The following is a 13,442-nucleotide window of genomic DNA, read 5'->3' on the forward strand; positions in this document are numbered from 1 at the left end:
ACAGTTAAATGATAGAGTATCTCAATGCTCATAATTAATATTTCCTCCCCACCCACATATCCCAGCAATCAGGGAGTTTAAGAGATACGAACAAGAAAAATGGAGTCACACAGCTAAAATTTATTACTGTCAGCCAGCTTGAATACTAGGGAAGATCAAGATTTAGGATACTGACAGACTTAGCTCCTTTACTGAAGAATTTCTTTTTTTTTTTTTTTTTTTTTTTTTTTTTTTTTTTCTTTTTTTTTTTTTTTTTTCAGAGCTGGGGACCCGAACCCAGGGCCTTGCACTTGCTAGGCAAGCGCTCTACCACTGAGCTAAATCCCCAACCCTACTGAAGAATTTCTTGAATAAATTCCTCAATATGGAGGGAACACTAGAGAAGAGAGGAGTTCATCAGATAAAAGACACATATTCTAATTTAGAAATTCAGACCAAAAGTCCAAGCCTGAAACTGTCTGAACAGAATAGAGGCAATACTAGGGAAAGCCTACGGAGTTTGCCCTGGAGACATAAGAGGGCACCTATGTTTACAAAGAACTCTCCTCAAGTTGGGTTTCAGAGCTCACCTGTAATTAGCCACATCTAGGACATTTGTTTAAGAAAGAAACTAAAACACAAGGCCTTAACCCAAACAGCCAGAGAAACTTCAAAGCGAAGGAATCACCAGAAACCACCTTTGGCATGGGAGTGGACAGCAGCAAGCATTTTCACCGGCCCTCATAAAACAGCAGACTCACAAAACAAGGGGGATGCACTTTCTAAAGGTACCAAAACAAACACCAAAACGGCCAGGCTGAAATACAGCTCAGCAGCAGAGGAGGAGCTAAGCAAATTCCAGACCCTAGATTAATACCCAGCATTAAATTAATCAAAAACAACAGCAAAGAAAATGGGGAAAGAGATAGATCACAGGGAGGCTGAAAAACTGCACCCGTGGAGTGCGGGTGCACTGGCCATCACTAACTACACAGAAAGAAAAAGGCTGTTTCAACTTGGCAGTGGATTCACACGGGAGAGATTTAGAAAGGGTTCACAAATAGAGTCCCCTGGAACCTAGGGAAGACGGGTAACAGGAGGTTGAAGGCCTGTAAGAACCAGATCCCTCCTTCCCTCTGCAACTGCTGAACTAAGGGACAGCCAGTCACACCTAAGGACAAGAGGGCAGCAATGGAAGCAGGGGCGTTAGGGCAGCCAGGTGACTTTACTCCGTGGGTAAAGTTCCTCACAGGCACAGAAAAGACCTGAGGTCTAAACTGGGGACATGTGGTTCGAGAAAAGAACTGACCCCACCTCTGATGTCCATACTCCAGAATTTATAAACATAAATGCATGTATGAGCACATGAGCTTGTACGTACACACACACACACACACACACACACACACACGCACGCACGGTACAAGACACATGCAAGCAAAATACCCACACATAAAATAAAAAATGTATTTAGAAAATTAACAAAATTCAAAATATCCTTTAGAAAGACAAGACCTTGGAAAGGCAGTGAGTAAGTAACACACGAGACACTGAAGGCTGCGGCGGCTCTGCTCCGGGTGGAACCGGAGCCGATCAGAGTGAAGTAGCAGGCCAGGAGGAAAGGCGCCCAGGCTTTAAGACTGCACACACCTTTGGGAGGCAGTCAGGTGGATCTCTGAGTTTCTGAAGCCAGTCTGGTCTACATAATGTAGACAGACCTGTCTCAAAAAAAAAAAAAAAAGGTGTCGGGGTGGGGTGGGGGTAGCTTTACCTCCTATAATACAGGTTCAGAATGCACACGTCATAAAGATTAAGAAAGAGTACAATGTCAGGTATGGTGGCAAGAGACAAAAGGCAAGCATATCTGTGAGTTCCAAGCCAGCCTGATCTATCTACATAGAGCGCTCCAGACCAACCCACTACATGGTGAGATTCTGTGTCAAAAAACAAACAGCGGGGCTGGAGCGATGGCTCAGTGGTGAAGAGCTCTGGGCTGGGGTTGCAGGCATGTGCAAGGCCAGACTTGTTACACGGCTGCTGAGAACCAAACTTGACCTCATGACTGCATAGGAAAGGCTCTTAGCCATGAACCAACTCTGCAACTACAACGCTGGGTTTGTTTTTGTTTTTGCTTTTTTAATTTCAAGCCTTGTAATCCGTTTGATTTTCTTCGCCCCTCTTTCTTAGAAACAGAGTGTCTCTGTGTAGCTCTGGCTGTCCTGGAACCCGCTCTGTTGACCAGATTGGTCTCAAAGTTAGAGATCTGCGCACCTCTGCCTCCCAAGTGCTCTATTTGACTCTTTAAACTCTATATTCTCACTGTTTTAATAAAGGACGAGCTGGGTATAGTGACTCAGCTCACGCCTGTAACCTAGCTCTCAAGAGGCTGAAGCAGGAGTGCTTCCAATTCAAGGCCACTTTGAGCTACAGAATGCAATCAATCCCAGGGGCGGGCGGGCGCTGAGCACGGACGCCTGTGATCCTAACCCCTGGGAAGAGGTGGGGTGTGGTGATCAACGCCTAGAGCTCCCACACCTGGGAAGCAGAGGCAGCAGGTGTACCACAGGTTCAAGGTCTTCCCCAGTTACAAAGCAAGATCAGGGCCACATGGCCCACCCCACCCCGTTTATTTACTTCTTCATTTGTGCATGCGTGAGTGCGTGCGTGTGTCCCACCGTGTACATGTGAGGGAGGTCAGAAAACAACATTATAGAGTTGCTTCTCTCAGTTCACCTTCATGTGGGTTCCAGGGACTGAACTCAGGTTACAGGCATGAGTGGCAAATGCCTTTACTCTGAGCTATCTGACAAGGCCCTAATATTTTTTTTTTTTTAATATTTATTTGGAGGTGGGGAGTGGAGTTTGTGTGTGCCACAGTGCACTTGTGAAGGTCAGAGGACGGAGGATGACTTGAGGAGTCTGGTCGTCCCCCCAATCCCCCGTGCAGGTCCCTGGGGTTGCTCGAGCTTGCCAGTGTATGCCTGTACCTACTGAAATGTCTCACTAGCTCCTGCTCTCGGCTTTTTTTAGGTTAATTTATTTTTTAAGATTTACTTCATTTTGGGGGTTGGGGATTTAGCTCAGTGGTAGAGCGCTTGCCTATGCAAGCGCAAGGCCCTGGGTTCGGTCCCCAGCTCCGAAAAAAAAAGAAATCATTTTCTTTTTTTTTTTCCCCTTTCTTTCTTTCGGAGCTGGGGACCGAACCCAGGGCCTTGCGCTTGCTAGGCAAGCGCTCTACCACTGAGCTAAATCCCCAACCCCGATTTACTTCATTTTTTATTATATGTGTTATGTGTGACTCCATTTTAAAAAGAAAGGGTATAAACAAAATCATCACATAAGAACGGCCAAAGGTTCAAGCCAATCCTGGACCCGGTACCAAACCAAATATATTAGTAAGAGGAGAAAAATGTATACATTACTCCTTCCCACCCCAACATAAGAGCAGCAAAATCGCTCCACAGGTGAAGGTGCTTGCCCCTCATGCCTCACATCCTATGTTTGATACCTGGAACCCAAGCAAAGGTAGAAGATAAGCAACAACTCCGTGATGATCCCCTCTGGCCTCACAAGCACCCAGGCGAGCCACCTGTGCTTCCTCACAACCGTGAAGAACTGAACGGACACGCAGGCCTGCATCTCACTCGAACCTCTAATGGAATCAGGCTGCCCTCGGTGACCTGGAACTCTGCCAGTCTGAGTGTAACCACACAGTGATCGGTGGCCTCAGCACCTACTCTATCACAGGCCAAATATGTGAGCAACCTCCAAGACACTAAAAGAAATCATGACCAAACTGGGTGTGGCAACACACAATCATAGTCCCAACTAAGCAGGAAATGACATGAGCCTAGGAATTTGGAGACAGCATGGGTAACACAACAGGACCCATTTATTTAAATAAAGATTTTTTTTAAAAAGTCAGATATAATGGCAAAAGTAAACACAAGGAAAGGAAACATGCCTGGAATCACAGATCTCAGAAGGCTGAGGCAGGAGGATCACACGATGGAGACCTATCACTGACTGTGGTGGTTTGAATATGCTTGGCACAGGGGGATGGGGGGTGGGAGGGGGAGTTGGAGGTGTGGCCTAGTTAGAGTGGGTGTGTTACTGTGGGGGTGGGCAATGCCACCCTCCTCCTAACGACGTGGGAGCCAGTCTCCTCCTGGCTGGAAGCTGGTCTGCTCCTGGTTCCTTTGGATGAAGATGTAGAACTCTCAGCTCTTCCAGCACCAGGTCTGCCTGGACGCTACCATGCTTCCTGCCTTGATGATACTGGACTGAACTTCTGAACTTGTAAGCCAGCCCCAATTAAATGTTGTCCTTTATAAGTTACCTTGGTCATGGTGTCTGTTCACAGCAATGGAAGCCCTAACTAAGACACTTACTTTACCCTTTTTTTTTTTTTTAAAGATATATTTATTTCACATATGTGAGTACACTGTAGCTGTCTTCAGACACACCAGAAGGGGGCATCAGATCCCATTACAGATGGTTGTGAGATCTCATGTGGTTGCTGGGAATTGAACTCAGGACCTTTGGAAGAGCAGTCAGTGCTCTTAACTGCTGAGCCATCTCTCCAGCCCTCTTTTGTTTTCTTAAGGGTAACATTACACTGACCAAACCCAGAGTTCCGGGCCAGCCATGCCTACATAGTGAGAGTCTGTCTTTAAAACAAACAAACAGGGGCTGGAGAGATGGCTCAGTGGTTAAGAGCACCCGACTGCTCTTCCAGAGGTCATGAGTTCAATCCCCAGCAACCACATGGTGGCTCACAACCATCTGTAATGGGATCCGATGCCCTCCTCTGGTGTATCTGAAGACAGCTACAGTGTACTTATATATAATAAATAAATAAATCTTTAAAAAAAAAAAAAAACAACAAACAACCTTAAAAAAAGAAATCTATTACAAACAAAAAAGGCAGAGACCTAGTCACTGATGGCAAAATAGGCTACTCTTCCTGTAAGCTAGCTATATCTCTTATAAGTAGCAGCTGCCCACCTCTGCCACCTCCATCAGAGCATCCTTCATGTGCACACCCCAAACACAAAGCAGGAAGCACATAGAGAGAGAAGAGGAGAGCCAGTGACAAACCATGAAGAAAAGGCCTGAAAAACACTAAGCAGATGCTCCATGAATCGCTGATGGACTTCACAAAGAGGGAGAGGCGCCATGCCTCATCTCAAACAATATATTCAGTCCCAAGTCACCACAGATAATCTAATGGCAGCACCATGACATTCCTTGTAGAAGTGTCTTCTCTCACATTCTAATACCCTTGAGCCACCAGAAGTGCAGGCGCTTCCTGCAGAGATGCTGGAAACAGTTGCACACCGTCACTCCTTGATCGCCAGCGATGGAGCTAAATCAAGAGTCTACGTGAAGTTATAAAAGCAGAGCAGGCTGATCCAATTACGTAAGAAAAGTCAATCACACAGGACCATCTGGGCTTTGAATGCTGTGACTTCTGAACAAAAGTCAGCAGCTACAAATGCTGTTCCTCGGAATGGCCCCAGATAAAAATGCTTTCATACATCTGGGTCAGGACAGCCCTCCCCTCAGGTACTCATTCACCTGCACGCTCAGTGAGACTTAGGTGTCCTGTGGAAAAACACGACCCAAGTGATTGGATGATAGAACACTATTCTCACAAGTTCATATGAGAACATCTGTATTCTCTGCTTGGCCCATAATCTAAGGGCTGCTCCCTAGTATCCTAAAACCTAACCCAGCCAACCAGATTAATCTACAAAACTAGGACAAGTTGAGACTAAAGGGACAGGCATTATTAAGGGAAATTCTGGTGGAAAACAAGGTCCAAAGACGAAGATGCAGACAAGTCCAGCATTCACAGCAGTAACCAGCACTGTGGAAAGAGTTACCCGAAAGTTTCCTGACGCTGAGCTCAGCATTCTCTGAAGCTGCGGTCGGGGGTGTAGCTCAGAGGCAGAGACTTGCCTGGCCTGCTTGAGGCCCTGAGTCTGGTCTTCAGTATCACAAAAATTAACTCGATAGCTAACTGAAGTGCCTAGAATGAGTCACATTCTCTTGCCCCTGACCTCTCTGCTCCTCACCTGAGCAGTATGAGGGCCTTTGTTCCTCAAAATCCATTCCTTCCTCAGGACCTTCACCTAAATCACCCTTAAATCCTCCCTCATCCTGAGGTTTCACCTTAAAAGTCAGTTCCTCCAAGTTCTCTCCTGACTGCCCTCTACTCAGTCAGCCTGGACTCCCCGTTAGCTACCTACACCGGGAACACAGCAACAGTTAATCATTTCTTTAATGGAGGTCTTTTCTACTAGACCATAACTGTCACAGAGGCAAACACTCAAGCCGGTTTGCTCGGCCGTATCCCTAGTACCCAGCACGGTGCTTGGCACACATGGGGAAATGCCCTTATTTACCATGAACTTGAGGATTACTTCAAAGCAAGCAAACAAACAAACCACCTCGAGTGTAGTAGCACACACTTAAAGGTCAGCCTCCACTACAACACCCTACCTCAAGAAAACAAAGCAAGGGGCTGGAGAGACATTTCCACTGTTGAGAGCACTTGCAGTCCTTCTACATGACCCAAGTCTAATCTCTACCTGCAGCTCTCAAACACCCATAGTTCCGCCTCCATGGAATCCGATACCCTGGTCTATCCTCCACAGGCACGCGTGAGCGTCTCGTACACACATGCAATCTCTTTTTAATGAGGTAAGGGTGGGGCTGTAGTTCAGTTGGTAGAAAATGAAGAAGACTGAGCAAGGAAGTCTAAAACCCACTTCAAAAGCTTAAGCTCATTGTGGAATTTTTCAGTGGTAGCACAGTTTGCCTAAAAGGCTGCAAAGGCCCTGAGTATCAGGATCCCCAGTCTCCGGAAAAAAAAAAAAAAAAAAAAAAAAAAAAACAAAAGATAACCTGGCATTGGTGGCACATTTTTTGAATCCTAGTTTGGGAAAGGCTGCAAAATCTCTGAGGTTCAGGATAGCCTGGTCTACAGACTGAGTTCCAGGACAGCCAGAGAAACCCTGTCTCAAAAAACAAACAAACAAACAAACAAAAAAAACATGCAACCTGGCTTCAACAGCACAGACCTTTTGGATCCTAGGGCTGGGAGAGAGGCTCAGAATTAGGTTAAGGTCAGCCTGGTCTTCCAGAGGTCTGAGTTCAACAGCCAGAGAAACCCATGTCTCAAACCATCTGTAACAAGATAAACAAACAAACAAAAACATGCACGCTCCCTTCAGCAGCACAGACACTAAAATTGGATCACTACAGAGATTAGCATGATCTCTGCACAAGGAGTTCATTCAAATTCATGAGGTGTTTTATATTTTAAAAAACAAAAAATGCAGGTAGTATTAACAGTGTAGCCTCACGCTGCAGAGAAGGGTCAGACACTGAGAGAACACAAGAAGATCTGAGTTCGAGTTCCAACCCTGTGAAGATGAACGGCGGGCTGGACTGAAGGCAGTCAAAGGTAGAATATTATATACTCCCCCAGGGCTGTGCTGAGCAGCTCCAGCTGACCTTAAAACCTCAGCCTCTGCCCCGCCCCTGGAGCGCTGACACTGCAGCCATGAGTCAACAGGCTCAGCTACATTTAGTTTTTGCTACTTGAATTCTGGACTACTTACTTAAATTATAAAATTTGTTTTTCGAACGAGGTTTCCTATAGCCCACAATGGCCTTGAACTTGCTATGTATGCAGCTGACGATGACCTGGACCTCCTGACACACCTGTCTCTAACCTCTAAAGCCAGATAATAAAAGCAAGCCCCACCACAAGTGGCCTAACATCTAAAATCTGCAAAAAACCAACTTCAACTTTATTTCTCTCTTAAAAGTGGTTTTGTGTGTGTAAGTCTGTGTCTGTGTGTGTCTATGTGAGTGCAGAACACACATGTGGGTGCCTCCAGCATCCAGAAGAGGGTGATGCTGGATCCCCTGGATTTGGAGTTATAGGCAATTGTGAGTCACATCTGACAGTGTTAGTAAAGTGCTACAGAGTGAGACCTTGTCTCAAAATTCATAAAGTGGGGGCCAGTGAAGAGGCTAAACAGTGTTTGCCACTCAACGATGATGCAAGCCTGACAACCTGAGTTTGAGCCATGGAGCCCCACATAAATGTAGGAAAAACTGAAGCTATACACTTGTCCTGCCTTCCATCTGTGCATCTACCACCTCTCTCTCTTACTCACAAGCGCTCGCACATGCGCGTGTACACACACACACACACACACACACACACACACATTCACACACATACACGCACGCACTGTTTTAATCGTAAGTAAAGGGATGAAATCTACCACAAAGACCACTTTACAGAAAAGAAAGGTCTGGAACATAAGCATAACTCATGCTGTTGCCACAATCAAAAATCAAAGCTCTGGACCAGAGTCAAATCTCCACATCTAAACCGACTGGCTTTTTCTTCCCACCTTGGGAGAGGGGTGATGGGGACTCACCCTACCTCTGGCTCGGGTAGACAAGTGCTCCTCCACTGAGTTAGAACATTAGCCGCCCTACCAGGTTTTTAAATCTGAGTATTAAAGATAGAATACTCTATGGCTGCTGGGATGGTTGCATGGGCAATGGCACTTGCCAGGTAAGCCTTGGCAACCTCACCTCAACCCCCAGAACATAAAGGTGGGAGGGGAGAACCAATTCCAGCAGTAGTCCTCTGACCAACACACTCGTGCCATGGCACATACTCCTGTCCCCTCCTTCCCTCCCTCTCATAATACACACACACACACACACACACACACACACACACACACACACACGCCATGCATATATACAATAACACTAATGATGAGAAATAAAGTCTGGATTCAAAGACAAAAAAGGATTCATTTGGGGATATCTCCAATGCTACTGGGGCTACTGCCATATATTCAAGAAAACATCATCATAATCCACCCCAAGACCCAGTACAAATAATGTTATCTTCAACTACTTATCTCCCGAAAAACAAAAGGTTATTTACTAGGTAGAACACAATCAAATGGCCGAAAAGGCCAGGTAGGCCATTCCTAGCTCAGCCATCTGAGTGCTCCCTGCCTCCATAGAACCTCTGCATGCAAAGCCAAACTACCGAGTTAGTTAAGACTGACTTAGATATTAACGCGCCTGTCAGCCCTTACATTCTTTAGAGTACTCCCTTTGGTCTAAGACAGGATCTTACGCTGTTGGCCTTGAGTCTGCCAGCATCCCCAGCCTCCTAAGTGCTGGAACTACCGGCATGAACCCTGACACCTGGCTTCCACTTAACATCTTTCAGTGTCGTCGTCATCGTGTGTCACAGACAATGCCAGCCAGCACTTCCTGAGGCTGGAGGTGGAGTTCTGAGGCAGAGCACTTGCCCAGCACCCATGAAGCTCAGGAGATTTATCCCCAGACACTGAGAGAACATAGGAGCGACACGGACCTGCTGAACTGTTCCTAACCACGTGGAAGGTTCTTCTGGTTCAGAGACTCGGAAGAGAGAACGTGGGTAAGCTTGAAACACTGTCTTCCTCAGGCCCTGGTCTTGCAAAGTCAGGCAAATGGAATGATTGTGCATTCAACCACCAGATAAATAAGAAATAGACTTGAATTTAGAGGAAAAGGATCGCCAAACATTCAGCAAAGAGCTCCGCCTCTATTTCCTTGCAGAGTGGTTCTCAAAATCTACCAGTGGACTTCATTCAACACAGACCACCCCATCCACTCTAGGCCAGGGAATATTCCCCAAGAGGCGGTCACTCAGGCGGAATTCCGCCAACTTGTGCTTGGGAGCTGTGTGAAGGATAGTTAACAAGAACTTACTTTGAGAAAGAGATCAACAATCACACTCCTAAAGAAAAGAAGTTATTTGGCAGAGGGATGCATGCTGCCAAAATGTTAGTCACAGCTTCAAGGTCCCAGTTTGTGTCTCTGCAACTATTCTTTGCTTTGACAGAATCCATTCTCTGGCTCGAGAAACCCAGCTCCGCTCCTGTCGCTGTCCCCATTAGAAGCAGTCAAGAATCCTTTCATTTTGGTGGTATCAAGCTGTGACAAGGACAAGATGCCCACCAGAGGAGGAGGGGGCGACTTGCCACTTTCCTCTTAGGACTAGTTGAAGCAAAGCAGTGGGAAAATGTGACAGGGCAGGAAAGACTGAAAATCACTGTGCTACAGAACAGGCCATTGCAAGAGCTCTACGTCTCTACAAGTTATAGCAAAAACCCTCTTAAAAATAAACCAAAAGAGCCTGGCAGTGGTGTGCATGTCTGTAATTCTAGCACTCCAGAGGCAGAGGCAGGAGGCTCTCTGAGTTCGAGACCAACCTAGTCCACAGAACAAGTTCCAGGACAGCCAGGTATACACAGCAGCAAAACCCTGCGGCACAATACCACACAAGTTTTCGTGTCTAAATGCGCACTCTTGCTTCGCTGTCTGGAGCTCTTCCTGGGTCAGTATGAACACTGGGGTTGGCCACAGCAGGCTGGATAGCCCATGAACCTCAGAATTACTTCAGGGCAACAGGAAAGCATACTCAAGTATGCCAGGGAGCAGATAGAGAGGCTGCAGGCAAGCAAGAGTGTGTGATGATACTCCCTTCGACAGAGCAGGATTCCTTTTTCTTAAAGTCCAAAGTCAAACTTGTAAGCTATTCTGGCCAGGAAGTGGTGGCACATGACTTTGATCCCAGCACTTAGGAGGTAGGGGCAGGTGGGTCTCTATAAACGAAGGCCAGCCTGGTCTACAGAGTGAGTTGCAAGACAGTCAGAGCTACACAAAGAAACCCTGTTTCAAGTTGGGGGGGGGACCCAGCTATTCTATTCCCAATACCCTTCCTCTCCTCTGAATCTCACCTTTGTGTCCACAGAAGTAATCAGCACCAACTAGAGTAAACACCCTTTCTGATAGCAAGAGAGAGAATTAAAACTGCCCAGTCTCTGGCAAATCCACGTCAGACCTCAGAAAGGCCAAGACTTTCAGAAACACTTCTAGGCTAAACAAGTTCACTTACCAGCCAAGCATTTCAGAGTATTAGAACCAGAGAAAAAGCCAAAACAGAATTTCAAAGGATTGACAAGAAAGTATCCAATCTTGTCTTCAGCATGGTCCCAACCAGTGACAGCAAGGCCACACACCTTCAGCGACTGAACCAAGGCGTATGGCTCAAAGCTCTACAATACTCAGGTAATCAGAAAATAAGGCAGTGTATTCTCCAAGTCACTAAGAGCTGAATTCATTCATTTCAGTCTCTAAAGTCCACTACTTCCTCTTGGCGATAACAACACAGTAATATGAAAATTTTGACCATTAAGAATAGTAGGATAGCAGGCTGGTGAGATGGCTCAGCAGTTAAAAGCACTGACTGCTCTTCCAGAGGTCCTGAGTTCAATTCCCAACAACTACATGGTGTCTCACAACCACCTGTAATGGGATCCAATGCCCTCTTCTAGTGTGTCTAAAGGCAGCAACACTGTACTCAATATATATACACACACACACACACACACACACACACACACACACATTTTATAGATAGATAGATAGATAGCCAGCCCGGTGGTAGTGGCACACACCTTTAAGTCCAGTACTCAGGAGGCGGAGGCAGAGGCAGGCAGAGCTCTGTGAGTTCAAGATCAGCCTGATCCTCATAGTGAGTACCAGAACAGTGGGGGCTGTTACAGAGAGAAAAGAAACCCTGTCTTGAAAAAAAAACAAAACAAAAATATGAGTTCCGGCTGAGCAGTAGTGGTGCTGGTGGCTCACACCTCCCAAATGCACCAGAGGTAGAGAGGCAGGCATACCTCTGAGTTCCGGGTCAGCCTGGTCTACAGACTGAAATCCCGGACAGCGAGGGTTACACAGAGAAACTGTCTCCAAAAAAAAAAAGAAGAAGAAGAAGAAAGAAAGAAAGAAAAGGAAAGAAAGGAAAAAGAAAAAAAAAAAGAATGAAGTTCAGGGTACAGTCCTTGTCTGGCGTGCAGGTGGATCAGGATTTAAAAGCCAGCAGAAGGGGGTGGGGGAGGGGGACGGGGTAGATTCCAGTGCACACCAGCTTCCTCCAGCTCCCTGTTTCAGTATTATCCTTCCAGAATATGCCTTCCTAATCATTCTTAATCAGTAACTCAACCGCGCACACAGCCAACGTTTAGCGCCTTCAGATTTCCATCTTCCCTCAACTCACGCCGCTCCAACTGGAGCCTTCAACTCCAGGTGCTTCCAAGCGCATCTCAGACATCTCTCCGACTCCCTCTCATCCAACACTCTCAAGATCTTCCTCCGGTGTAAACAGCTTCCCTCTCAATCATCCTTTTCACCCAAGTCCACCCCGAAACGTCACGCCATCCTCCTCAACTCAAGAGCATCCTGCCAATGATTACCTTTCCCAACAGGTCCTCCCTTCCCCATCTCCCCCACCGCGCACGGCTCCCCTCCTTCCTCACCTAGAGTTGCTGTCTTACTCACCTCACCCAACCCTTCAGGATCTCTAATTTCCTGTCTCTCAAAAACCTCCCTCTTGCCCATTTGCTCGGTCCGTACCCGTCGCCCTCCACCACCCTCCACTCCGATGGCCCACGCCCCCTCTCTAGGGTCTCCAGGCCCCGCCCCCAGGCCCCTCTCCGCCTCAGGCCCCTCCTCCGGTGTCCCCTCCCCCCCCACCGCCCCCCTTCCCAGCTCTCCCTCCCACTCAGGTCCGCAGGTCACCTCAGCGGCGGGCTCAGCCGCCTCGGCGTCTTTCCCACCTGGCGGGGGCTACTCCGGGAGCGAATCCTCCGTCACCTCAGTCCGGGTTTAGTCCTGCCCGTTCGCCCCGCGGCAAGCTCTCTTTCTCGCCGCCGCCCCTTTTACCAACCCGGAAATGGATCCGCTCCCACCGTCCCCAGCGTCCGCGAACAAAATGGAGGCGGGGGAAAAAAGGAGGAGGGAGCGGAGAGCTGAGAGCCGCGGGACGCATGCGCGCTGGGAAGCCTGCCCTCTACCGGCGCACGTGGGGGCGGAGCGCCACCATCTTGAGAAGGTCGCGAGACGAGCTCCGCTGTTAGAAGCCCGGTATGCATCTCGGGCTGCAACTGGGGCCGCCTGCGAGGCTTTCAGTAACTAGTGATGCCAGGGTTCAGTCCAGGAGATGCTTATTTAATTGGTCAAAAGCATCTAGACCTTTAAAATAGCGCAGGTAGAGAACCACTGAGCTAACTGATGTATCTCAAATATGTTTTTTCGTGTTTATTCTGAGCGCACGCGCGCACACACAGACACACACAGACACACAGACACAGACACACACATACACACACACACACACAGCCCTAATATGAACTGTAGTACCCTTGCAGAGGCCCAGTTGACAAGTTCCGGTTGTCATAGCAACAGAGAGGCGAGCTTCTGCTAGCAAGTCATTGGTTAGGTCATTATAACCACTGAACTCGAGGATCTCTGGCTCACTAGGCTAAGACATGGTGTTGTGAACTCCTCTAGGA

General features: G+C 47.4%; 1 protein-coding gene and 1 non-coding gene across 4 annotated transcripts in view; one reads left to right on the forward strand and one right to left on the reverse strand.

Annotated features, from left to right (window-relative positions):
• Wipf2 (WAS/WASL interacting protein family member 2) overlaps nucleotides 1–12,858 on the reverse strand; it is a 36,468-nt gene extending 23,610 nt beyond the window's left edge. The window contains exons 1-2 of one of the 3 annotated variants that reach the window (XM_032912710.1): nucleotides 12,708–12,858; nucleotides 5,196–5,347 (exon numbers count right to left, since the gene is read on the reverse strand). The gene's annotated coding sequence lies outside the window, so the exon portion shown is untranslated. Of the gene's footprint in view, nucleotides 1–5,195; nucleotides 5,348–12,669 lie in introns of all 3 variants that reach the window. The other 2 variants (XM_032912709.1, XM_032912708.1) reach the window with 2 other exon arrangements.
• On the forward strand, nucleotides 7,210–7,311 carry LOC116910639. The gene has a single exon (XR_004389177.1). It is a non-coding gene; the product is annotated as a U6 spliceosomal RNA (small nuclear RNA).
• Nucleotides 12,859–13,442: the final 584 nt, after the last annotated feature.

This window comes from Rattus rattus, chromosome 9, assembly GCF_011064425.1.
Source record: "Rattus rattus isolate New Zealand chromosome 9, Rrattus_CSIRO_v1, whole genome shotgun sequence".
Taxonomy (NCBI): Eukaryota; Metazoa; Chordata; class Mammalia; order Rodentia; family Muridae; genus Rattus; species Rattus rattus.